The sequence below is a fragment of the Canis lupus genome, chromosome 11 (assembly GCF_003254725.2).
Source record: "Canis lupus dingo isolate Sandy chromosome 11, ASM325472v2, whole genome shotgun sequence".
In the NCBI taxonomy this organism is placed as follows: domain Eukaryota; kingdom Metazoa; phylum Chordata; class Mammalia; order Carnivora; family Canidae; genus Canis; species Canis lupus.
In genome coordinates, this window is record NC_064253.1 from 53,628,203 (window position 1) to 53,651,884 (window position 23,682).

Genomic DNA, 23,682 nt, shown 5'->3' on the forward strand with positions numbered 1-23,682 from the left:
GACAATGCTATTTTTTTTTATCTATGTAAAAAAAACCAGCAGGTCATATTTTCTCAATTTCATAATAATGCTGTTTTCCTTTTCTGTATTTTTTTAAGTTAACAGGAGATAAAGATAATGAAGGTCTAATGAGGATGACAAAAGGGCGACACTGACAGACCAATTAAGACAGTTTGCTGGGGATCCCTGGGTGGCGCAGCGGTTTGGCGCCTGCCTTTGGCCCAGGGCGTGATCCTGGAGACCCCGGATCGAGTCCCACGTCGGGCTCCCGGTACGGAGCCTGCTTCTCCCTCCTCCTGTGTCTCTGCCTCTCTCTCTCTCTATGTCTATCATAAATAAATAAATAAGTAAATCTTTAAAAAAAAAAAAAAAAAAAAGACAGTTTGCTGTACCTCTCTGAGGCTCAGCTTCCACACTTAGTACCAAGGCAGATGCCATCTACTCTGCACAACCAAAGTGAAAGTCAGCTAAAGAGTCTTAACACCAATGAGGGGAGGGGAGGGGTGGTACAGGGAGCAAGGCATCAGCCTTCCCAGTGGTGTCCTTCCTCCTTAAGTTTTTAATAAAAAATGCTTTTTCTGGAGTGCCTGGGTGGCTCAGTCGGTTAAGCATCTGTCTTTGGCTCTGGTCCTGATGTCTGGGTCCTAGGATCAAGCCCCATGTCAAGCTCCCTGCTCAGCCGGGAGTCTGGCTTCTCCCTCTACCCCTACCCCCTACTCATGCTCTCTTCCTTCTGTCTCAAGAAACTAAATAAAATCTTAAGAAAAAAAAGTTTTTTCAGTTTCATTCAGACTTACAGGATAACACTGTCAAGATTTTCATTTATTTTTGTTGGGGATTTCTTCTGCTGCTCTTACACTGGTCTCTTAGCATACTAAGAAAATTAAATTCACCCAACTATTCAAAGGCACTGCCCTGTGTATCCGAGATTAGAGATAAACAAGAACCCTGGCCTTGGGAGAGATAAGACATGCAAATAACTAGACTAGTGTGATAAATGAAAGTAGAGAAATATACGCACAAGGTGTATAAAGGCCCCACATTAACAAGCTATCTAGAGACAGTGACAGGACAGGACAGTGGGAAACCAGGGTAAAGCACACTCAGCTAAAGGTGGCGGCACAGATGAAGGTGTAGGTCTTGTGTCAAAGGAGCTGCAGTGTCGTGTTCTTGAAGAACTTTTCAAATACATTCTGCTGGAGCATAATGTGGGTGGAAAAATGGTGAGTGGGCAGAGGAGGATGGGGAAGCAGCCTTGGACCAGCTTTAGGAGACCCTCAGGAAGATCCCAAGACCTGCTGACACTACTGGGCACTATATTTTTCCTTTCTCATGTGAAGCAAATGAAACAAGCTATTTTCATTAAGTGTGTCACACCAGGGTCTGTGCGTCCTCTTCCTACAAGATAGACTAAGAAGAAAATGAAACACTGAACACTTTGGCCTAAAAGTCTCTTTGTTTTGGAGTTCCAGTTGGCTTGCTCCATGTCTCTATTAGAAAACCTAAACTCCTCAGCTGAGAAAAACTGTTACTGGAAACCACTGCAGGCCCAAACTCTGCCCGAAGGAAGGTCCTGAAAGGGGTCAGGAAACTTTCCTGGGCACCAAACCCCCTACTTACAGCATCCATCCCCAAAAGCAGGAGAGCCACACCACCTCTGCGCACCAGAACACTTTGTTCATGAAGAACATGCTCTCCCCTTTGGCAGAGTGCTGAAAGCAGCGACTTACATCTGAATGCTCCTCAGCGCTAGTGTGAATCGGTTTAAAGGGGCAGTAAAAATTGTTCCTCTGCAGTGTAAATAATCAAAGGCCTGGCTCAGGGACAGGAATTATTTCTAATTTTAGCAGGTATTAAAACTGTTAAATAATGACTTATGCTTGACTCAGAGATGCCAGATTCCTTGGAGTTGGGCTGCTTACAGATCCAAAAAAACAAATGAGTCATTTAAATGAAAATGCACAAAAGAAATATATTACTGTTTTAGGAAAAAAATTTACACGTTAAACACTATGAAAAGATTTTTTTTTAAGAGAAAATAAAGTTGTTATAAATCAGTTACATATACAGATATCTCCCCCCTTTAAGCTCATTGCCCTGGCTCAGGGCTGCGTCCAGCCTGACTAGTGGAAAAGCCTCTTTACCAATCAGCTCACTGCTAGTGACACCCACATTTCACAATAAGATTTTCTAGTAAGAGCATGGAGATATCCCCGTATTTTGAATGATTGTATATATAAAATTCTAATAATTAGATGTATTATATATAATTTATTCTGTCTCCTATTTTGGTCCGTTTTTAAGTTTGTTTTTTTCCCTTATTTCTTTTAAAGAATGCTGCATTGGGATCCCTGGGTGGTGCAGCGGTTTGGCGCCTGCCTTTGGCCCAGGGCGCGATCCTGGAGACCCAGGATCGAATCCCACATCGGGCTCCCTGCATGGAGCCTGCTTCTCCCTCTGCCTGTGTCTCTGCCTCTCTCTCTCTGACTATCATGAATAAATAAATAAAATCTTAAAAAAAAAAAAAAAAAAAGAATGCTGCATTGGACAACCTTGTACCTACACCTTACCTGGGTGAACTCTTGCAAGTTTACTTGTAGGATAAATCTTTAGAATGGCATTACTGGCTCAGAGTGATACGTTTTGATAGCTACTCCAAATTGCCCCCAGAAAATAGGATGATTTATACTTCCATTACATGTATGCCAGTCAATACCAGTTCCCCATCATTTCCAGCACCAGGTATTAAACTGTAATTTCTAACCCTCTGATGTGTAAAAAATCTTTGTCATTTAAAATTTTCGATTAGGGGATCCCTGGGTGGCGCAGTGGTTTGGCACCTGCCTTTGGCCCAGGGCGTGATCCTGGAGACCCGGGATCGAATCCCATGTCGGGCTCCCAGTGCATGGAGCCTACTTCTCCCTCTGCCTGCCTCTCTCTCTGTGACTATCATAAATAAAAAAATAAAAATATAATAAAAAATAAAATAAAATAAAATAAAATTTTCGATTAAACTACAGCACTTTTCATTTTGACCATATGAGTTTTTTACTAAATTTCACATTTCTAATGTGAAAACTTCATACCCACATTTCTAATAGGTAGAAAAAAACTTTTCTGGTTTGTAAAATCTTCATATATGAAGAAAATTATTCCTAGTTCTATTAATCAAATCGTGGCAAATATTTTCCCTACTTTATTATTTTTGTGATACTGAAGTTCTTAATTTTGATATTAAATCTATGATCTTGGGGCAGCCCCGGTGGCTCAGCAGTTTAGCGCCACCTTCAGCCCAGGGCCTGATCCTGGAGACCCGGGATCGAGTCCCACATCAGGCTCCCTGCATGGAGCCTGCTTCTCCCTCTGCCTGTGTCTCTGCCTCTCTCTTTCTCTGTGTGTCTCTCATGAATAAATAAAATCTTTAAAAATAAATAAATAAATCTATGCTCTTTGTCTCTAGGCTTTACAACATCCTCAGAAGACCTTCATCACTCTAATATTATGAACAAGTAATCAATCCATGCTTCACTCTATAACTTTCATAGTTTCACTTATGAACCATACTGTAATCTCTGGAATTTCAGCGTAAGGAGGCAAAGAGAAGAGATTGCCTATGGAAGTGATCAGTGCCCATGAACATGTGTGCATATGTCTGCACTTGCTCTGCGAGTAGCCCAGCACTTCTCTAGCACCAACCTGTTCTGACCCACTAAGATAGTAGGATGCTTGTCACCATCTGGTAGTGCTTCCCCATACTCTTTTCAGAATTAGCGGTTTTCCTGGCTTTCACACTTTTCCTGGTAAACTTTAGTGTATCTTTGTTATATTCCTCCCAAAAATCTTGTTGACATCTTACAGAGAAAGCAACTTCATAGATAAATTTAAAGACCTGTCACTCTTCCAAAATTAAACTGTCCTTTACAGGAATATGAGGTCTTCTTTTTTGTGTCTTTTTACAAACTTTAGTAGCATTTATAAAAATTTTCATAGAGATCTTGAATATTTCTTTTATTCTTTAAAGATTTGAGAGAGAGAGCATGTGCACTCACACAGCACGAATAAGAGGAACAGGGGGAGAGGGAGAAGAGAAGCAGACTCCCTTCTGAGCAAGGAGCTCAATGCGGGGCTGGATCCTAGGACCCTAAAATCATGACCTGAGCCAAAATCAAGTTGGAGGCTTAGCCAACTTAGCCACTCAGGTGCCCCTAGATTGTGAATTTTTTTTTTATGATTATTTATTTTATTTTATTTATTTGAGAGAGATAGTGACAGAGATGGTGAGTGGGGAGGAGAGGGAGAAGCAGGCTCCTCGCTGAGCAGGGAGCTCAACACAGGACTCAACCCCAGCACCCCGGGATCATGACTGGAGCCAAAGGCAGATGCTTAACTGACTAAGCCACCCAAGTGCCCTCTTGAGTATTTCTTATGTCTAGTATTTTACCTTTTTAGTTGCTCTCACAAATGGGCTGTTTCCTTCCAATTAATTTTTGAACTGGTTTTCATCTGCCTATGGAAAACAACTACCAATTCCTGCGTATTAAGGTTAGAACCAGCCAACTTACCATATCCTCTTGCTATTTTCCCAATTTTTTGGACTGGATTTGCTTCAGCTTCCACTATAAAGTACCACAAAAAATTTTGACTTCTCTATAATATGTATCTTTCTTCTGGCTTATTAGATTGGCAAATACTTCCTGAACAAAATTAAATTATACTAATACTGGATACCCTTATATTTTTCTTGATATCTATGGTAACTTTGCTAGGAATTACTGTTAAGCATGACACTGGCTTTTGGTGTGAGAAACAGGAAGTTGTCATAAAGTATTTATAATCCAAGTCCTAGTAGTTTCAAGTTTATACAGGGAAACAGATTACCATGACACAAAAATGTTTACTGATCAACTGGCCCCAATAAAATCTGTACCCACTCAAATAACCTTCCTGGTTCAGCATCTATTCCTACGCACCTTTAGGACTATGCTGCAAATACAAAGCAAAACATATTTTTCTAGAGCTATCACATAATTTCATCAGATAAATTACATTAAAAACCCCAAAACTGGGGACGCCTGGGTGGCTCAGCAGTTTAACATCTGCCTTTGGCTCAGGTCATGATCCCAGGGTCCTTGGACCAAGTCCCATATCAGGTCCCTTCAGGGAGCCTGCTTCTCCCTCTGTCTCTCATGAATGCGTAAATAAAATCTTTAAAAAATAAATAAAAATAAAAACCCCAAAACTTCATTCTGCACTCATCCTTAGTGTATATTTGTATTTTTATTTAAAGATTTTATTAAAAAAAAATAAATAAATAAAGATTTTATTTATTTATTCATGAGACACACAGACAGAGAAAGAGAGAGGCAGAAACATAGGCAGAGGGAGAAGCAGGCTCCATGCAGGGAACCTGATGTGGGACTCAATCTCGGGACTCCAGGATCACGCCCTGGGCCAAAGGCAGGCGCTAAACCGTTGAGCCACCCAAGGATTCCTAGTGGATCTTTTTAATGTAAGCCTCTTTCTTCCACTATTTACTACAAAATTGTTTCCCATTAAAACTGGATTCCATTTTTCTAGTACTAATAATCAACCAATAAGGGCTTAGTTTTCAAATGTGGAAGGGAATACACATTTATTCCCATTTATTCCTGTTTTACTGAAATTTAACCACTTTCAAGCCTTCCCACCACTACCAAATCAGAAATTTTGGTCAAATGCTTTTAGGGAGCTACTGAGATGATCGTATGAATACTGGAGACAGAACTAGTGCAACATTTGTGAGTTGTAGCTAACAGCCTTGGTTCAAATCCTGGCTCTGCCACATATCAATGTGTGAGCTTCATTAAGTTCCTCAATGGCTCCATGGCTTAATTTCCTCGTTTATAAAATAAGGATGTTACCTACCTCATAGGTTGGCTCACTTACTTGAGTTACTACACATAAAGCATCCAAGAGCATAGTCGAGCACTAGAAGTAGTCAACAAGGATGACTTATTCTTCTCCTCTAATGTATTTGTCTATACATTACCATTATTTCTTATTAATTCCTTGCCCTTATAAAATGGTATGAATCCTCCTTGGCCATGGTGAAATATTTTTTTAATGTATCACTGGATACCATTTGCTAGTATTTTATTTTAAAATTTCACATCACTAGAACATATCAAATTTCCAATTTTAGTACCATCTTCATGCCAAGATCAAGTGTCAATGTTCCATTGGCTTTATAAAAACAATCTGTCACTTTTTCCTCCTTATGCTGGTCAACAATTTAAACCTTATCAAAATTACCTATTTTAGTATTTTTTAGTTTTTATTTTTTTATTTTTATTTTTTATTTATGATAGTCACAGAGAGAGAGAGAGAGAGAGAGGCAGAGACATAGGCAGAGGGAGAAGCAGGCTCCATGCACCGGGAGCCCAACATGGGATTCGATCCCGGGTCTCCAGGATCGCGCCCTGGGCCAAAGGCAGGCGCTAAACCGCTGCGCCACCCAGGGATCCCCTATTTTTTAGTTTTTAAAGCTGTTTTTCCTCTTTATCTCTTTTGTTTTGTCTAGGTTTACTGTATTCTAATTTCTTCAGCCAGATGCTTATTTTTATTTATTCTTCATTTCATAATTTGAGTGTTCCAGGAGATGCATTTTCCTTTGAACAAAACTTTTTTTTATTTTTAAAGATTTGAGGGGGGTGGAGAGCAGAGAGGGAAAGAGAGAAGCAGACTCCCCACTGAAAAGAGAGCCTAACATGGGGCTTGACCTCAGGACCCTGAGATCATGATCTGAGCCAAAGGCAGATATTTAACTGACTGAGCCACCCAGGAGCCCTTGAGCAAAACTTTTTTTTTTTTTTTTATGATAGTCACAGAGGGAGAAGCAGGCTCCATGCAGGGGGCCCGATGTGGGATTCGATCCGGGGTCTCCCAGATCGCGCCCTGGGCCAAAGGCAGGCGCCAAACCACTGCGCCACCCAGGGATCCCAAAACTTTTTAATATTACTCTTTAAGATACTCTGTGGAGAATTTTGGTCTAATTGATGGTTGCCTCATCATTTGCATCATTTCCTGTTTCTTCAACATAGTGGCATTGATTTCGAATTTGATTGTGCCCAACTCCAGAATCCAACCCTGCTTTGGCTTTGTGTGTCTTATCATATCCTTTGTTTATGCTTGGAGAAGAGCATCTTCCTAGTGGCCCACAGAAGGATCATACAAGGGTGGATCCTAATATTTGGCAACCATCGTCCAACCTCAAAAGATTTGATGATTAATTCACCCTGAAGCTGACCTTTATTAGTGGGAGAATAAAGCAGCAGCAGTAAGCTGAGTACACCAAGTCCATTACTAAGTTTTTGACCACAACAGAACAATGTAAGAGATACATACAAACCTGAAATATCCAGGCTCCATGACAGTCTTGCCACAGAAAGAAAAATAAAGTAACCAATGGTAGCCATCTTTCTGCTAGATCATGCTGAAATGCAGGTGCGGGGGTGGGGGAGAAAGAAACAAAAAACTTAAAATGGACAAAGAAATGTTCTCTAAAATTCCCTGTTTTGTCCTGAAATTTTAGTTCATTCTGGATAAACAGGATCTTGTAGCACAGATAATGAGAAGCCTTAGTTGTGATATCTAGCTATAGCCTCCTTAATTTGCTGACTGCATTGTTTTGATTTGCTTTTCTGGAAAAGCATTCTTGCTAAAAGCCATACAGACTTCCTCCTTCCTAGGTAACAGTACTTCAGTAATTTATATAGTATAGATTGTGCCATGCAGCATTTGATGACTCCATTTTTTTTTTAAGATTTTTTTTTTTCAGCAATCTCTACACCCAACATGAGGTCAAACCCACAACCCCAAGATGAAGAGTAGCATGCACCACTTACTGAGTCAGCCAGGCACCCTGAAAACTCAATTTTTAAAACTGTTAACCTGTTGCTTACTTTATTATGCTAATTCCTGTTTCAACAGCTGTTGCCTTTAATTCAGGATACATTTCTTGTGTAGGACAGCACTTCTTCCTCCATCATTTTTATGCATATCTTATTTATCTGACTTGGGGAGAACCGAAAAAAAAAAAAAAAAAAACCCACACCCACAGCTTTTTAAATTTGCTTAAAACATACCTTCCTCCTGTTACATTTTGTGCTCCTAACCAGTTAAGGAAACCAATGGCACCCCCCCCCCCATGGGATTTCTAGTTTAAAAAAAAAAAAAGTCTAAAGATGCTTAAAAAGTAGTTAGGGTAGAATCTGATCATTATTAATCACTTAGTCTTCTACATCCTCACTTTTTACTGTTTTAGCTGACACACACTTGCCAATCTAAGATTAACCAACATTTTAAAAACAACTGAGCATTTTAAAAACAAATGCTTTATATCGATGTAATGCTGTGTTCTTCAGCATCTCAGGACTAAAGAATAATAAGGTCTGCAAGAATACTCAGATTATATACCATATTGTGACAATTTACAAATGTAAGAAATTTCGTTTACATACTGAATACATAACGATGCATTTTAAATTCTAAAGCCACCACCTGCAAACTGTTTAACAATCTATTGCTCCTTGATAATACAAACTAAGTTATTTGTACACACGACCAACCAAATTTTGTCCATGTTCACTTTTAATTTTTACTGGAATGATTTAGTTTTCAAAATTTTGCAAATTAAAGTTAATTCATCTAGTTTGTCATGGTTCTTTGTAACAATGGAGACTTATTAAACAGAAAACTGTGGCTAGCAGAAGTTAGCCGTTTACTGACCCTTGTATATAATTGCTTTAAGATATTTTAAAAACATCACCGTAGGGCAGCCCCAGTGGCGCAGCGGTTTAGCGTCGCCTGCCGCCCAGGGCCTGATCCTGGAGACCTGGGATCAAGCCCTACGTCGGGCTCCCTGCATGGAGCCTGCTTCTCCCTCTGCCTGTGTCTCTGCGCCTCTCTCTCTGTGTCTCTATGAATAAATAAATAAAATATTTTTTAAAAAATCACTACATTTAGAGCCTCAAATTTAAAAAAATAGGCCTGGGCATAGAAAAAGCAAGGTAACGAAACCCTCCTAGAGTTCACAGATTTAAAACTTTCCCTCTAAATTTTAATCTCCTGAGACTTGTGATGTCTTCAAAGAAACCACCAATGCCTGTGTGAAAAGAAGTTTTCCTTCTAGTTTCATGCTATGCACCAGGAGGGTATAAGCAGATTTTTAATTTGGTAACAGAAGCAAGGACAGTGTGCACAGTATTCTGTGGCAATGGAGTTTAGAGTTTATACTGTTTATACTGTGAACACAGCTAAATTTCTTTACTAAACTGATCTCCATATTTAAATTCCTTAACATGGGTAATTCTTCGCAATTTCCTGTAAAACTAATTTACCATAATCTCATACTGTTTGCTCCCTAAAACACTTGAGCTATCTGAATAGAAGTACAGTTAATACGGACTTTCAAGCAACTACAAGTGTCAAAATTTTGTGGCATAATTACAGTGTAAAGTCTAACCGCTCGCTGAAATTTACAGCCCACACGTATAAGCAAGGCCCAGATGTGATCCTAGCACAAAGGTCTTTGTGCAAAAACGGGGGGGGGGGGGGGGGGGAAACAAGTGTAATTCTCAAAGGATGCGAACTCCCACCAGTCAGCAAGTCTGAGTCAGCAACCAGAACAAGATCAGTCTGGGTTCCAATCCGAGTTGTCACACTACCTTGCTACAATATTCAAAGCAATGTCCCTACTTTAAAAATCCAATTCTCCAACCCAACTCTTTAATCTATCAAAGGAGAAACCAGAGATCTCCACTCAGGGGGGTAGCCGCTTATGATTTTTTTTTTTTCTTTAGATGCAATAAGGGTGACTCCAGATCCGAAGTGCCTAACCTGTGGTCTGGAACCACGAGCGGACCGGACCGGTTCTGGTTCCTTTTGATTTCACTGAATCCTTTCCGAGGAAGGGTGGAAGGAGGCTCAAACTGGCAAGTTCACTACCCTAACCCTGCCACTACAGGGCTTTCTGTTACAGGTAGAGCGAGTAGAGGCTCTACTCTACTTAAGACCAGCTGTGCAGAGCTGACCCGGCAAAGTAAAGGTTATGCCCAAAGGGTAAATAGAACTGAGGCATCGACACGCTCGATCTAACTGCGCTCGGCGCTAACCAGTACAGAGGTTTAACATGAGCAAACCGCCCGCCCCCCGACAGCCCCGTTCAACGGAGTTTTTCCCACAACGCGATGCAACATGGTGTCGCCGCAGATGCCCTGACCGGCTGCGGCTGGACTTACCGCCCTCCGGGCGTCCATTTCCCCCAAGTGCGATGAGAGAGGAGCGGGGGCTGGGCACACCCCGAGGCCCCCGCCGTCTCCGACAGTGAGCCGGCTCGGGGGGCCCAGAACCCCGCACCCGGGCGGGCAGGGAGGGGGCAGGGACCCTTCCGCCGCCCAACGCCGCCCGCCCCGGGGCGAAGGCAAAGCCCGGCCCTCCCCGCCCTGCGGCTCGTGGGCCGCGGGAGGCACCTCCCCGCAGGGGCGCGTCCGCCGGAGCGCACAGCCTCCTCGCCGGAAGGGCTCGTTCCCGCAGCCGCCCCGCGAAACCCCGCGAAACCCCGCAAAGCCCGGCGGGAGCCGCGAGGGCGCGGAGCCGAGCCTGGGCGGGCGCTCGCCTCCTCCAGCGCCGGCGGCGAGGGCCCCGCCCGGGAGGGCGCGCGGGGGCGGCGGGCGGCCTCTCCACACGCTCCTCCGCGCCCCACTGCCCCCGCGCCCCGCCCGGCGCACACCCCGTGCCGCCAGCCCGCCGCACTCACCCATCGCCGCGGGCGCCCCGTACCGCCAGCCCGCAGGTCCGCGAGCCGGCGAGCAGCGGCCGCGCAGGCGCAGACCTTGACCGACCCCGGCGCGGGGCGTAGCGTGACGCGCTCGACGCCGCCCGGGCCCGGTCACGTGAGGCGGACGCCGGCGCGCCGGCCCTCGGGACCCGCAGAGTCAGGTGACCCCGCCCGAGTGCGCCGGCCGCGGCGGGGCAGGTGTGGGGCCCTGGCGACACCTGCCGGGAGGCACCGGGGCGCCTCGGCCGGAGCAGCGGTCCCTCGGCGCCGTACGGGGCCTCGCCGTGCAGCCGGCGGCCGACGGTCCTCCAGCGGGCCCCTGCGGGAGTGGCAGTGGGCGTCGGCCGTTGTGCGTGGCCCGCGCTGAAAACCTGGGAGTGCCCCGCCTCGCCCCCCTTTGTAGCCGCGGGTTAGGTTTCGTCAAACGCTCAGAGTGGCCTTTTGTCAGCTACCGATAGGCCACGGAGGAACACCTGTGTGTGCGTCAGGACGGACGCGTCGCCTTAAAGGGTCTTTCCTTGGGGCCCCTGGGTGGCCCAGTGGTTGAGCATCTGCCTCTGGCTCAGGCCCGATCCCCGGCGTCCTGGGATCGGGATCGAGTCCCCCAGGGGGCGCCCCGGGGGGGGGGGGGGACCCTGCGTCTCCCTCTGCCCATGTCTCTGCCTCTCATCAATAAATAAAACCTTTATATGTTTTTTTTTAAGGTTTTATTTTTAAGTCCTCTCTGTGCCCACCATGGGGCAAATAAAACCTTTAAAAATAAAGTCGCCTTCCTTTCAACCTCAGGCAACTTACAGGTCTTGGGCTCAACTGCACTGGGAAATGGAAGGCTTAGGTGAAGTAATAGCTCTGACACTTCTGACAGGTCCCTGGCTCCTAAGCCCCAAATCCCTGTCCAAACCCCTATCTGGCACCAACCCTTTGGCCGTTGTAAGCATCACTAGGAATAATGGCTCTAACTTGTAAACTGAGGCACACAAGAGGTGTGAGGGGTTGAAGGAAACGGAAAGGTCAGTCTGGAGAGGAGAAAGTCTTCAGGAGACTCCTGAAATGTGTGTGAAGAATAAGCACTTTACGTGGGGTTAGTCCCAAGAGGCAACTTCCACTGGAGCCAAATATTAGTCATGGGTTAGCCCTGGGTGGGTGGCTTTCCCTGGACAGCACTTTATAGATATCATCTCTGAGATTTTGTCTGGCTGCTTGAACCAGCCTGCTGCTCGGCTGCTTGGGGTGCAGGAGACCAATGCTACCTAATTTCAGCAGACTCTCCCGAGGTACCTGCTGTGTGTCCTTGTTCATGCCCCAGCTCCCCTGGGGGATCTCAAAGTCTAATGTTTATATATAAAAACAAAGGACTGAAAATTCGGAAGCATGAGGGGCCTTTCCCCTTGAGAGGGAATCACCACGGATAGCTTCATAGGGCAGGAGGTGTTTGAACTGGGCCTCAGTTGAATGACTTGGAATTTGGACTAGTGGAGAAAGTCATAGTAGCAGGAGATAAGATTGTAAAAGGTCAGGTGGTGGGGTCTGATAGTCCAAATATTGCCTGTCAGAGGCACTTGGCATCTAATTAGTGTTCAGGGATAGATTCGGGGCCCCAAGGATAATGACAAGGCCACACTAGTTTGCAATGATAAACCAGGCAATAGTTGGGGAAGGGCATTCACTTCAAAATTATGTTTTCCCTGTCTTGTGTGAATTCCTATTCAGTTGTATTATTCGAAATATAAATAAATCAGACTGGCATCCAGAGTGTTTAAACACATAAATAATTCATTCCAGATTAGAATGGACTTAGTCTCCTGTGGTAAAACCGGAAGAAAAGGGAAAGATTCAAGTTAAATATGCAGTTAGGGCACAACAGACTCAAAGGAACTCCCAGGCCAACAGGAACCCCGTGCTGCAGGCCGCAGTGCAGACCTCTGCGCCTCCCGCTCTTACTTCCTGGTCAGAGACACCCCAGGCCCTTAACTGGCTCTTCTTGGACCTATGAAGGTTGGAACTCAAAACCCTTCTATTTTCTGATTCAGGATTCATCAGAGTTAGCCTTTCATTTTTCTGGCCTCATCTTCCAATTCTTCCATTCTCTAGCCTACACATCAGCTGTCAGATTAGATCCTAGAGGATATTAGAACTACCTGTGATCATCTCACTCCAGGTTAAAAACCTCCAATGGGTCCCTCTCGCCTCCCCCAATCAATCCAGACCTCTTAACTTGGCGTGAGGGCAGATCTGGACTCCTGGTCCCTCTGCCTGTTTGTCCACCTCATGCACCATGACATTCTGTGCTTCAGCCATGTGCAGTCTCTCAGTGTTTTGCAAATCCTTGGTTCCTTAAGCCTCTTCCCCCCTTTTACCATCGACTCTTCACCCATTTATTTTTTTTTTTAAGATTTTATTTATTTATTCATGAGATACACAGAGACAAAAGTAGAGGGAGTAGCAGGCTCCATGCAGGGATCTTGGTGTGGGACTTGATCCTGGGTCTCCCTCAGCTAAAGGCGGTGCTAAACCACTGAGCCACCTGGGCTACCTGACTCTTCACCCATTTTTTAAAAGAATTATTTATTTTAGAGAGAGAGAGAGGGCAGGGAGGGGCAGAGGAAGATGGAAAGAGAGAATCTTTTTTTTTTTGGAAATCGAGAATCTTAAGCAGGCTCCTTGCTCAGTGCAGAGCTCAAAACAGGGCTTGATCTCATGGCCCTGAGACCAGGACCTGAGCTGATGCTTAACCAACTGAGCCATACCGGGGCCCAACTCTTTACCAGTTAAAAAGGTTAACCCTTTAAGTCTCTTTGCCTTCTTGGAAAAGCCTCTGACCAACCCAGGCAAAATTGGCTCTTTCCTTTGCCTTCCCATAGCACCAAGTTTGGGGCAGCTCCAAGCTCCTGCCTTATGTTATAGTCATTTGCGAGGGTGAATCTCATTCCCACTACCAGCTCCCTAGGGTAAAGCTGTTTGCCTTGTTTCTGGAAATTCCAACTCAGTGCTTGGCAGAAAAAGGGTGTTTGCCCAAGAGGGCCTGGGATCTTAGGAGAAGGGACTTAGGAGTGTTGCTGATGGATCTTTGCTGAAGCACCCTTTATTCACCTACTCCTGCCAAATGCTTTCTAGAAAGTTGTCTAGTGCCCTCAGGCTACTACATGGGCCCTTATGTCTACAAAAAAAAAAAGCTTTACACAATCTATCAGTGGCGTCTGGGCTACTGTGAGCCAAGATAAAGTCACCTGTGTGGTTATTCCCTAGCAAGGGGTCAGTGACCTTCCTTTCTCTTCAGCTCACATTCCCCAGGTCCCTGCAATCATCTGGGCCTATCTCTGACACTCCCCTTCACACCCCCAGGCTCCAGATACAAGGCCAACCGCCCTTGGTTCCCTTCCCTGAACCTGTGGTGATCTTTTACACACCTCTAAACTGCATACATTGAGTCCTCTGTGCTTGGAAGGCCCTGCCTGCTTCATGACATAGTCCTGTTAACTCTTCATTGCTCAGCTTATACAGAGGCTTCTTGCTATTTCCCCCACTGTGCTGTCAGCCCCAGGCTGGTGGTGGTGGGTGGGGGGAGCCAAGGTGTCCTTGAATTCTTTGTCTGTCTGTCCCCATGGCTTGTCTGTGAACTCCAGGACATGCTCACGTCCCCACTCATTTTCAAACCCACGTTGCTCTAGCAACTCACATGATCTGTATATACAGTGCACGTAATCGAGTCAAAAGTCCTAGCCCACAAGCCCATGGGATGGTCTATTCTATTACATTTGTTCGTTAATGTATTTCCATACTAGTGGGGGACCCATGAAATCCGTGAGTCTCAACATCTGATTATTCAAAATTTTAAAAACTAAACCAAAAAATCTCAGTGATTTTTTTTTTTTTTTAAACCTCAGTGATTCTGATTTAAATTGGTCTGTAGTAGGATCTGGGCCTTAGTATAGTTTGGGGTTTTTAAAGTTTTTTGTGTTTTGCTTTGTTTGGTTTTTTTGGACCTTAGTATGTTTTAAAAGCTACCCAAGTGTGCTGAGGTTGAGAATAGCACCAAATCCTGGCTTCTCCAGCAGGCCTAAAGATAAGAGTCACCTGAACTTGGCGAAGCCACCTGTGATCTTGGATCTGCAGCAATCGACATCACCTCCGGGGTCTTGCTGGAAATTACTCTTCCTGCCCTGCCCCAGACCTAGGACACAAGGATCTGCGTTACTGAGACCAGGTGATTTGTATGCACTTTACAGATCGAAAAGCTAGATTCTAGGTCCTGGACGGTTGGTAAATAGATCCCCAGTCCCATGTCAGACCTACTACAAAATGAGAATTTTGAGGGGAGAGAACAGTTTGGCCTGCGTACATTTAACACAAGTCCCAGGTGATTCTTCTCAGGCAATTTGGGGAGCAACAGTTTTGCATTGATAGCCTGACCCATAATAGTCACCTAAAGTTCAAAACACAGGAGTCTGCAGGGCTCAAGAAGGTATGAGTGAAAGAGCATAGAGCTCAGAGGGGTAACTGGGGTCCAGCCCTAAGGAGAGACCCTTAGTACTTGAGACAGGCACATACCAAGATCTATGAATATCCATAGGAGAACAAAAATGCAATAGATGCAATCAGGGAAGGCTACCTGGGAGAGGTGACTTACAATTCAAGACTAGAATTTAAACAAAGTAGCCTCCAGAATAAACAGAGGATGGGAAAGAGTGTGTAAGGAAGGAGACACCAGGCCTCTCATTCTCCCTGACCTTGTTCCTATCCTCCAACGTTGCCTTTGTCCCAGGCACACCTGCGGGCAGGGCTTAGGCCCCCTGGTAGCTTTCAGGGCTCAGAACAGTTGCTGACCTCTGGGTGGGATCATGGGACACCTTACTTGGCATTTAAGTGACACATACTTGTGAAATACAAACACATTTTTATCTAGCAAGGGCTGAATCAATAAAATAACATCAAACATTTGCACAATACTCCGTGGGCTTTCCAAGCAGTTACATGATAGTTATTTCCTCTGATTTTTACATAATTTGTGTGCTCACAGAAGCCCTGTGACTTGCTTGAGTTCAGAACCTAGTGAAAGGTGAGCTGGGACCCTACCGTGTCCACCATTTTTTTTTTAAAGATTTTATTTATTTATTAGTTCATGAGAGACAGGCAGAGAGAGAGAGGCAGAGACATAGGCAGAGGGAGAAGCAGGCTCCACACAGGGAGCCAGATGCAGGATTTGATCCTAGGACATTGGGATCACTACTTGAGCCAAAGGCAGATGCTCAACCACTGAGCCACCGAGGCATCCCTACCATTTTCAAGAACAGAAGCACAGTTGAGCAGTCGGTGCTTAGCACTTGGGAAAAAGATTTATGGATGAAGACAGGCAGACTGGCCCTTTACCCAAGACTCTCTGATCATATGATTTCCCTGAGGAACTTGTTACCAATATAGGTTTCTGGAGCCCACCCAAGACCTACTAAATCAAAACTTCCAAGAGGAAGGTCTTAGGAATTGTATTTTACAAGAGATGCTGCATGTTGCAAGGTCTGCATACTAGACCCAACACTTTCTGGTTGTGTACCTGGGGCAAAACTCTCCCCCTATCTGAGCCTTCAGATCCCCATCTTCAAATGAAGCCATATCCCTGGCTTGTGCCCACCTTCTGAGTCCCTGAGAAGGGACTCCCCAGGATGGCAGATCCAGAATGATAGAGGCTCATTCTCCTTCACGGAGTGGGTATGGAGTGGACAATGGAGCTCAGGAACTAGATCACCCAAAGCTCTAAATGTCACCCTCCTCCCTCCTCTCTTGCTCCTGAGAAGGGACTATGTACTTCCGTCTACATCCTGCTCACTGGGGGTTGTGACCCTCAGTGGGGTGTGAGGTACAAAGTATGAGAGCCCTGGGAAGCCATTGCTAAATCGAATTTCTACTTTTCCTCGTGGTCCCTCCACTTTCTGAGCTTCTGTGTGTCACCTGTACAGCAGGGCTTTCCCAATGTGTGCACAATGTGAAGGGCACACAGAGTGAGCCCATCATCAATGAGGACTTTTGTCATCATTATATCACTTAACGAATACTTATTGAGGGGTGCCTGGATGGTTCAGGGGTTGAGCATCTGCTTTTGGCTAAGGTCATGATCCTGGGGTCCTGGGATGGAGTCCTGAGAGTCCTACGTCGGGCTGCCCTTCAGGCAGCCTGCTTCTCCCTCTGATTATGTCTGTCTTTCTTTGTGTATCTCATGAATAAATAAATAAAATCTGAAAAACACACACACACAAAAAAAACCCAAAAAACCCCAAATACTTATTGAGCACCTACTGTTTTCCAGGAACTCTCTCAGACACCTGCTTGTGTCAAGTCTACATTCTAGGTACGATCTAGTGGGTGCAGAGAACAGATAATGAACACCATACAAGTTTAATATTTAAACAGTAAAGACATTGCATAGATTTGATTTTGATTTTTTTATTTTTAAAAAATTTTATTTATTTATTCATGAGAGACACCGAGGGAGAGGTAGAGACATAGACAGAGGCAGGCTTTCTGAGGGGAGCCTGATGCAGGACTCACCCCAGGACCCCAGGATCACACCCTGAGCTGAAGGCAGATGCTCAACCACTGAGCCACCCAGGTGCTCCTAGATTTGATATTTAAATAAGAAAGACAATAAATAGGTTTAATATTGAAGCAAACAACAAATGTGTTTTTATATAGTCAACACAACAGATGCTTGCTATTTAAATTATAACTAGAGAGTGTTAGCATTAATTTAAATAATAAAGAATGTATGGTGGAAGATGCCCAGGTAGGGGAATGGCCAGAGCCACCCAGGGCTTCAAGCTGGAGAGGAAAAGGATCTTAAACTCTGTCCCTTACTTCTCAAGATGTTTAGTAGAGCCATGGCATTTTTAATTTGTAAAATGGAATCCCTTCTCATCTCATAAAGAAGGTCCTCCTAGAACTCCAGATCATCTTTCCTGTGAAAAACTGTGGCTGTAATGGCCCCTGCCTTTCCTATTTAAAATTCACCCGGTCTAGCTGACATTACCTGAAGGTTGATGGAGCTAAGGCATGCTTAGGGCATTCATCCAACACCATAATCTCTGCAATAACCCCAGGAGGTCACTTCTCAAGCTGTTTTACAGTGGAGGAAATGGAAGCTTTTGGGCCTTGCTGGTCACACAGCTGGAAAAAGATGGAGTTAGGATGTGAGCCTGCCCCCTCCCCCACCTCCTCAACCCCTGCCCTAGTGCTGCTCCCCTAGGAGTGGCAGCTTTTCCTCTCGTCATCTGCCTCTCAAACCCCAGGAGGGCAGGGCTCCTTCTCAGCCTCTCCGGACCCCTATCTACCGCTCCCAACCCAGGATGTCACCCTCATAGGGTAGAGGGCAAGGGGCTTGCTGAGAGTCATGCCAGGAGGTGCTAGAGATGGTGATCAACTATTTCCGTTGGCCTGGGACCATCCCAGTTTGGGCACTGAGAGTCCAGCATCCTGGAGAGTTTCAGAGTCCTGGGCAGATGCGGATGATTGGTCACCTATAAGCAGATCCCAGGCAGCCTCCTGTCCTGCCCTGATGGCCCCCATGCCCAGACTCAGACTGCCTTTGATGAAAGGAAACTGCTTAGCTCATGCCTCACATTTTTTTAAAAAAATATTTTATTTATTTATTCATGAGAGACACAGAAGCAGAGAGGCAGAGACACAGGCAGAGGGAGAAGCAGGCTCCCTGCAGGGAACCTGATGTGGGACTCGATCCCAGGTCTCCAGGATCACACCCTGGGCTGAAGGCGGCGCTAAACTGCTGAGCCACCTGGGCTGCCCTCATGCCTCACATTGGAGGCCAAGTCTAAGCTGCTGAAAGTTCTCTGATGTAACCAAACCACTCTACTCTGGGGGGACTTCCAGACATAGCAGTGGAATATAAACTTGTCTTTCTGGGAGACTAGAAGCCTTAACGATGTTCCTAGCCTCTGACCAGGAATGCCACTTCTACGAATTTCTCCTGAGGAAAAACAAAAACAAAAAACAAAAAACAAAAAAACAGAAATATGGACAGTGATTTCTTTTTCTTTCTTTCCTTTTTTTCCCCTTTGGCAGTGATTTCCAAACAAAGATATTCCCTGCAGAGCTGCTTATACAAAAACTTGAATGAGTTAAAGTAGAATATTATGCAGCTAAGAAAAAAAGCATATCACAGATTTAATAACATGAAGGCACTATTTGAAGTAGAAAATGAAATATAAAACTATAGAAATACAGCACGAGCCCAAGTTTATTTACGGGACACCTGGCTGGCTCAGTCGAAATAGCATGCAAATTTTTATCTTGGGGTCATGAGTTCCAGCCCCATGTTGAGTGTAAAGGGTACTTAAATGAACAACAACAAAAACTTTAAAAAAAAAATGTACACAACCTAACTTTAGATTTAGTGCTTTCCTTTGAGTTTAAGGTAGTTTTCAATTTTTTCCTTACATTTTCCTGAAATAGTAATCTTGTTCAGTGAGTAAATATTAATTTTATCATCAGAAAGTAATTTAAAAAAATACCACATAAAATTGTTCTGTGCTGAGCTGTTCTAATGCTGCCTACCTTTCTCAGGTGGCATGAATGAGGGGGGCTTTAGAGTAGAAGGCAGTTGAGGACAGCAGTGGATTGAAGTCAGAGGAAGCCTCCCTTCCTGCCCCTGCCTCCTCCCCACTCCTCTCCTTGGGATGTCCCTGCTCCCTGCATGCAAAGCCTGATTCAGTTGTCGCTTCCTCTGCTGGCCATACCTCTGCTGTAGCTCCCATCACCGCCACTCTGCCGGCCTCCTGTTTACCTACATGCCTGCCTGTTCCTTTTCTGGGCCTGTTTTTCTCTTTCCTTAACAGGCCAGGGACTCGGAGCTGCCCCAGGGCCTGGCTGCAACGCCGAAGGCAACCACACGAGGGCGCCAGAACCACACTGGTGAGCCTGCTTCCCGCTCAGACCAAGGTCCCTTCAAAATCGTCCCCCAGAGCCAGAGAGAGGACACCAACCACTGCAGGCCTGGGATGCTCCCACTCAGGAGGAAGCCAGGGAGACAAAATTGGATTCTAAACTCTGTCCGAGAAGAATCCCCACCCTTACCCCAGTCTTCCCAGAGCTACACTGGCCAAGGTGACCCTCTGAATGGGTGGCTCCCCCTCAAGCACCTGTGGCATGTTGAGATGGAATTGCTGTGTGGCCTTGAGCAAGCCTCCGTCCCTCTCTGGGCCTCAGTCCCGGTCTCTGTGCAGAGATGCCGTGGGGCAGGCATCTGGCTGCTCACTGACCACTTCCTGTGGCTATGGTTGAAGATGTTTCCTGTGCTCAGCTTCCTGCTCCAGGTCACCAGTTTGTCACAGGCCTTTGCTCTTTGTTAAATTGAACTGAAACAGAAAACTCTCCCTAGAACGTAAAACAGGAGTTTAGAGGTGACCACCAGAAATATTTCCTCCTTACCCTTCAGGAAATTCCTGGTGGCAGAGTACTGGCTTTGACCTTGGCCCACTCCTGGGTGTGTGTGTGTGCACATGCTTGCGTGCACGCTGTGGTGTGATTGTGGCATGGGGCATTGGGAATTGGAAGAGTGGATTGGGGGTCAATGGAATATGGGGGAGTGAGGGAGGAAGGGGCCTGCTGAGGAGGCAGAAGGTCATGTCCTTGGGAGAGAGGGGTCAGGAGAAGCAGGAGTTCCTTCCTACATGATGAGGTGAGGGTCAGGGGCCTCTCCACAGCAGGCTTCCTGGAGTGCTGGGGGACCCTGTGTGAACTCAGGTGCCCATCTGTATTGGGTGGGCTTGGGCTGCAGAACCTCCCTTGCCCTTCCTACTTCAGACTGCATGATGATGTCATCATGATGCTAGTGTAAGGGCAAGCCATGGGAGACCCTGTGCCTGCCTCTCCTTTGGTAATCACCCTCTCCAGAAAAGAGGAGGCCATTCCCTCCTAAGTCTTCAGGGAATTGCTTCCTGCTTGGAGAAGATGAACGGCCCTGCCCTTGCCCTGCTCCATTCTTTTGCCTCCACAGGATGAAGCCCTCGGAGACCCAGTAGCCCGGTCATTTCCTGCTGCTGCAGGTTGTACCACGCCAGGTCCGGTTTACTCTCCCTGAGATGAGTAAATGCTCCCAGCACCTGTTACTCTGCCTGGAACACCCAGCCCTCAGCCTTCAAAGCCCTTTTCCTGAACGTCGCAGGCAGATTCAATTCCCCCACCTGGTTCCTCTCAGCTCCGGGCCCCACCCAATAACACCCTGCATTGGAAACTTCCTGAGGGTTCTCTCCTGTGTATCCACCAGGTCCGAGGACCAGTAGGCACATAACAAATGTTTGCTGAACAAATTAATTTGTTTTCATCTAACGAGCTCATTAGGGCTCTATCTTCCTCTTAATTAGGAAGCAGGAGGTTCTGCTTTTCCTGTAACAATTCACCTTTGGGGGATGATAGCAGACCTTAGCCTCTGCAGGCAGAAGGCAATCAAACTAGATTTCTGGGGCACACAGTTGCATTATAAAGAAATAACACACGTATGCTCAATGAGGTCCATTTAAACAAGACGACTGTATGTTAAAAGCTTCACATTAAATATACACTATTATACAGCTTATCACACAGAACTCGAGCTTTACAGGACACTTTTTTAGCGGTAGGTGGCTGGCACAGGCTCTTGGCAGCAACACACAGCCCTGAAGAGAGGGGAAGGATAGGCTGCAGGCTGTCACCCGTGCTCGGGGGGCACCTGAGTGGGTCTCCGTGGGGTTCTGGAAGGTGCTCCTACAGTGAAGGCTCTGGGCTGTGCTGGCTCCTTCTGGATAACTTGGTCCATTTGGTCTTTGCCGGTAACTGAGTCTGGAAGGGCAGAGAGACAGACGTGTCAGCTTGCTGGACGGCCGCCTGATCCAGCCAGGATGCTTCATGGGCATCGACGGGCCAACTCCGAGTGCCAGCCTTCCCCGTCTGCCGGGTTTCTGCACGCACCATCCCTGGGGCCTGTGAGAGCAAATGGTAAGCCTGGCCGTCTGTCTCTGCTAGGCCCTTGGACAAGTGACATCAACTACTTCTGAGAGTGTCCTGGGGAGCTGGCCAGAGCTTGCGGTTAAAATCTTAGGAAAGGGAATCTCCAGGTCCCGTGACCCTAGCATAAGCAGAATGCCTGGCAAGGGCTCTACCTGTTGAATATGAGGCCCTTGCTGGAAGCCAGACAAGGATTTCCCTTTGCTCACTCACTGGCCACAGAGGGCCACCAGCCCTGAGATGCCCTAGGAGGACACATGTAGCTCAGCTCCAATTGGCCCAGCCTTCCTGAAACCCAGAGCCTTTTCACCATTTCCCTTAGAAAGGCTGCTCCATGAACCTCTCTCCTGACAGGCAGGTGGGCCCTCTCTCCCCACAAAGCCTCCTTTCTTTCTGTGGCCACCATCTTGCTGGGCAGGGGAGGGGTGGTGGTGCCAAAAAGGCCCTTGACTCTTCAGTGCTCAAGGATAGAGCTGCTGAAGTGGTCGGGGCATTATGGTCAATAATGAGGCCGGCAAAGAAGGGAAAGAAAGGAAAAAAACAAAACAAAACAAAAAACCCAGTCCTGTGGCTCTGAGAAGCCCGTTAGTGGCTGGAGGTTGTGTTCTGAGACAAAATGCTGAGGGCGAGATATTGTGTGGCAGGGAGCTTTTTTTTTCCCCCTCAAAGAAATCCAGCTCATTTTTTCCATTAATTGGCAGCAGATGAAAAAAAAAAAAAAAAGCCAAAACAAAAACCAAACCAATGCCAGTAACCTGAATGTGAGTGTTTCTGAAAGGGAAAAGCCGTTTCAATTGTTAGATATCCAAGAAAACATGAATACACAGCGACAGAGGAAATGGTCACAATTAGAGGAAGAAGAGGGAGAGGTTCGTAAAATTAAGGCAAAAATTCCTTTTAGCAGCTCCCATCCTGTAAGCTGGCTCCTCTGCCGGCCTCTGTCCCTAAGGACAGCTGGAGGTTGGGCCTCCCAGGGAAATTTCAGGAAGATGCAGGCGCGAGTTGGGGGTGGGGGTCTGGGGAAGAAGTGAGGGCCCAGGAATCCCTTGAAAGAGCAAAGTCAACAGCAAAGCACCCCAGCTCCTTCTCAGACAACAGGCACAGAGCCTTTCCTGATGAGGAATCTGTTGTGGAACATCTACTGAGAAGGTTCACACAGCTCCTGTAGTGCCCCAGCCTGCAGCCTTAGAAGTGACCCGTGGGCATCTGGGCCTGTTGGGTGGGGGAGAAAGCTATTTCAGGCCCACCCCCCCACCCCCAGCTTGAGGGGCTGCTCCCACCAACCCAACCTCTAAGTGGATCCTTGGAATCCAGTCTCCTTTGGCACTTCTGTTTGGACAAGTGCCAATTCCTCACTCATTTTCTCAAACACGTAAAAAGAGAGAGAGAGAGAGAGAGAGAAATGTGTATCACTCCAGGTACTTTCTGGCTTCAAAGGACATTTTGGAAAATGCAAAACAGACAAAAGGTCAGAATGGAGTTTTTGGAGACCAGACTCAGGCTCTGGCCTATGTGGTCATTATGAGGCAGCTTGGCATGTGAGGATCTGCAGGTGGGAGGGGTACCAGGATCCAGAGACAGCCAGGGAGGACCAGGGAGGATGGCCCAAGGTGTGGACTGGGCAGAAAGACCGGTTGCCAAGGAAACAGCTTTGGCCACAAACCTTGGAAGTTCACGGCAACCCCCTAAGGGGGCACGGCATTTAGTCCTGCTCTGCCTGGCTTCCCAGGCAGCTGCATCAAGTCGTTTCTCTTCCCTGGGCCTCTGAGACCGCATTGGAACAGCGTGCCTGAAGCACCTCTGAAGCCTGGGCAGCGCTGCATATCCAGAACTGCTGGTGATGTTCCAACTCAGCCCCTCCATTCCCTGCAGACCAGCTG

General features: G+C 46.3%; 1 protein-coding gene, 1 long non-coding RNA gene and 1 other non-coding gene across 20 annotated transcripts in view; 2 read left to right on the top strand and 1 right to left on the bottom strand.

Moving 5' to 3' along the window:
* The window catches only part of SLC25A51 (solute carrier family 25 member 51), a 29,956-nt gene extending 19,023 nt beyond the window's left edge, over positions 1-10,933 (bottom strand). For 2 of the 13 annotated variants that reach the window (XR_004803709.2, XR_004803710.2), the window contains exons 1-2: positions 10,796-10,918; positions 7,388-7,471 (exon numbers count right to left, since the gene is read on the bottom strand). The gene's annotated coding sequence lies outside the window, so the exon portion shown is untranslated. Of the gene's footprint in view, positions 1-7,387; positions 7,472-7,940; positions 8,007-10,277; positions 10,577-10,795 lie in introns of those variants that run through there. The other 11 variants (XM_025431959.3, XM_025431958.3, XR_007414083.1 and 8 more) reach the window with 10 other exon arrangements.
* LOC112650605 (small nucleolar RNA SNORD42) lies at positions 9,093-9,139 on the top strand. The gene has a single exon (XR_003130312.1). It is a non-coding gene; the product is annotated as a small nucleolar RNA SNORD42 (small nucleolar RNA).
* LOC112649621 (uncharacterized) lies at positions 10,897-22,538 on the top strand. Of its 6 annotated transcripts, none has more exons than XR_003129683.3 (4): positions 10,897-10,977; positions 14,872-15,020; positions 19,657-19,732; positions 20,817-22,538. It is a non-coding gene; the product is annotated as an uncharacterized LOC112649621 (long non-coding RNA). The 6 variants fall into 6 exon arrangements; XR_003129685.3 differs by having other exon boundaries at positions 10,918-10,977; positions 14,869-15,020; XR_004803713.2 differs by lacking the exon at positions 10,897-10,977 and adding an exon at positions 11,006-11,165 and having other exon boundaries at positions 14,869-15,020.
* Positions 22,539-23,682: the final 1,144 nt, after the last annotated feature.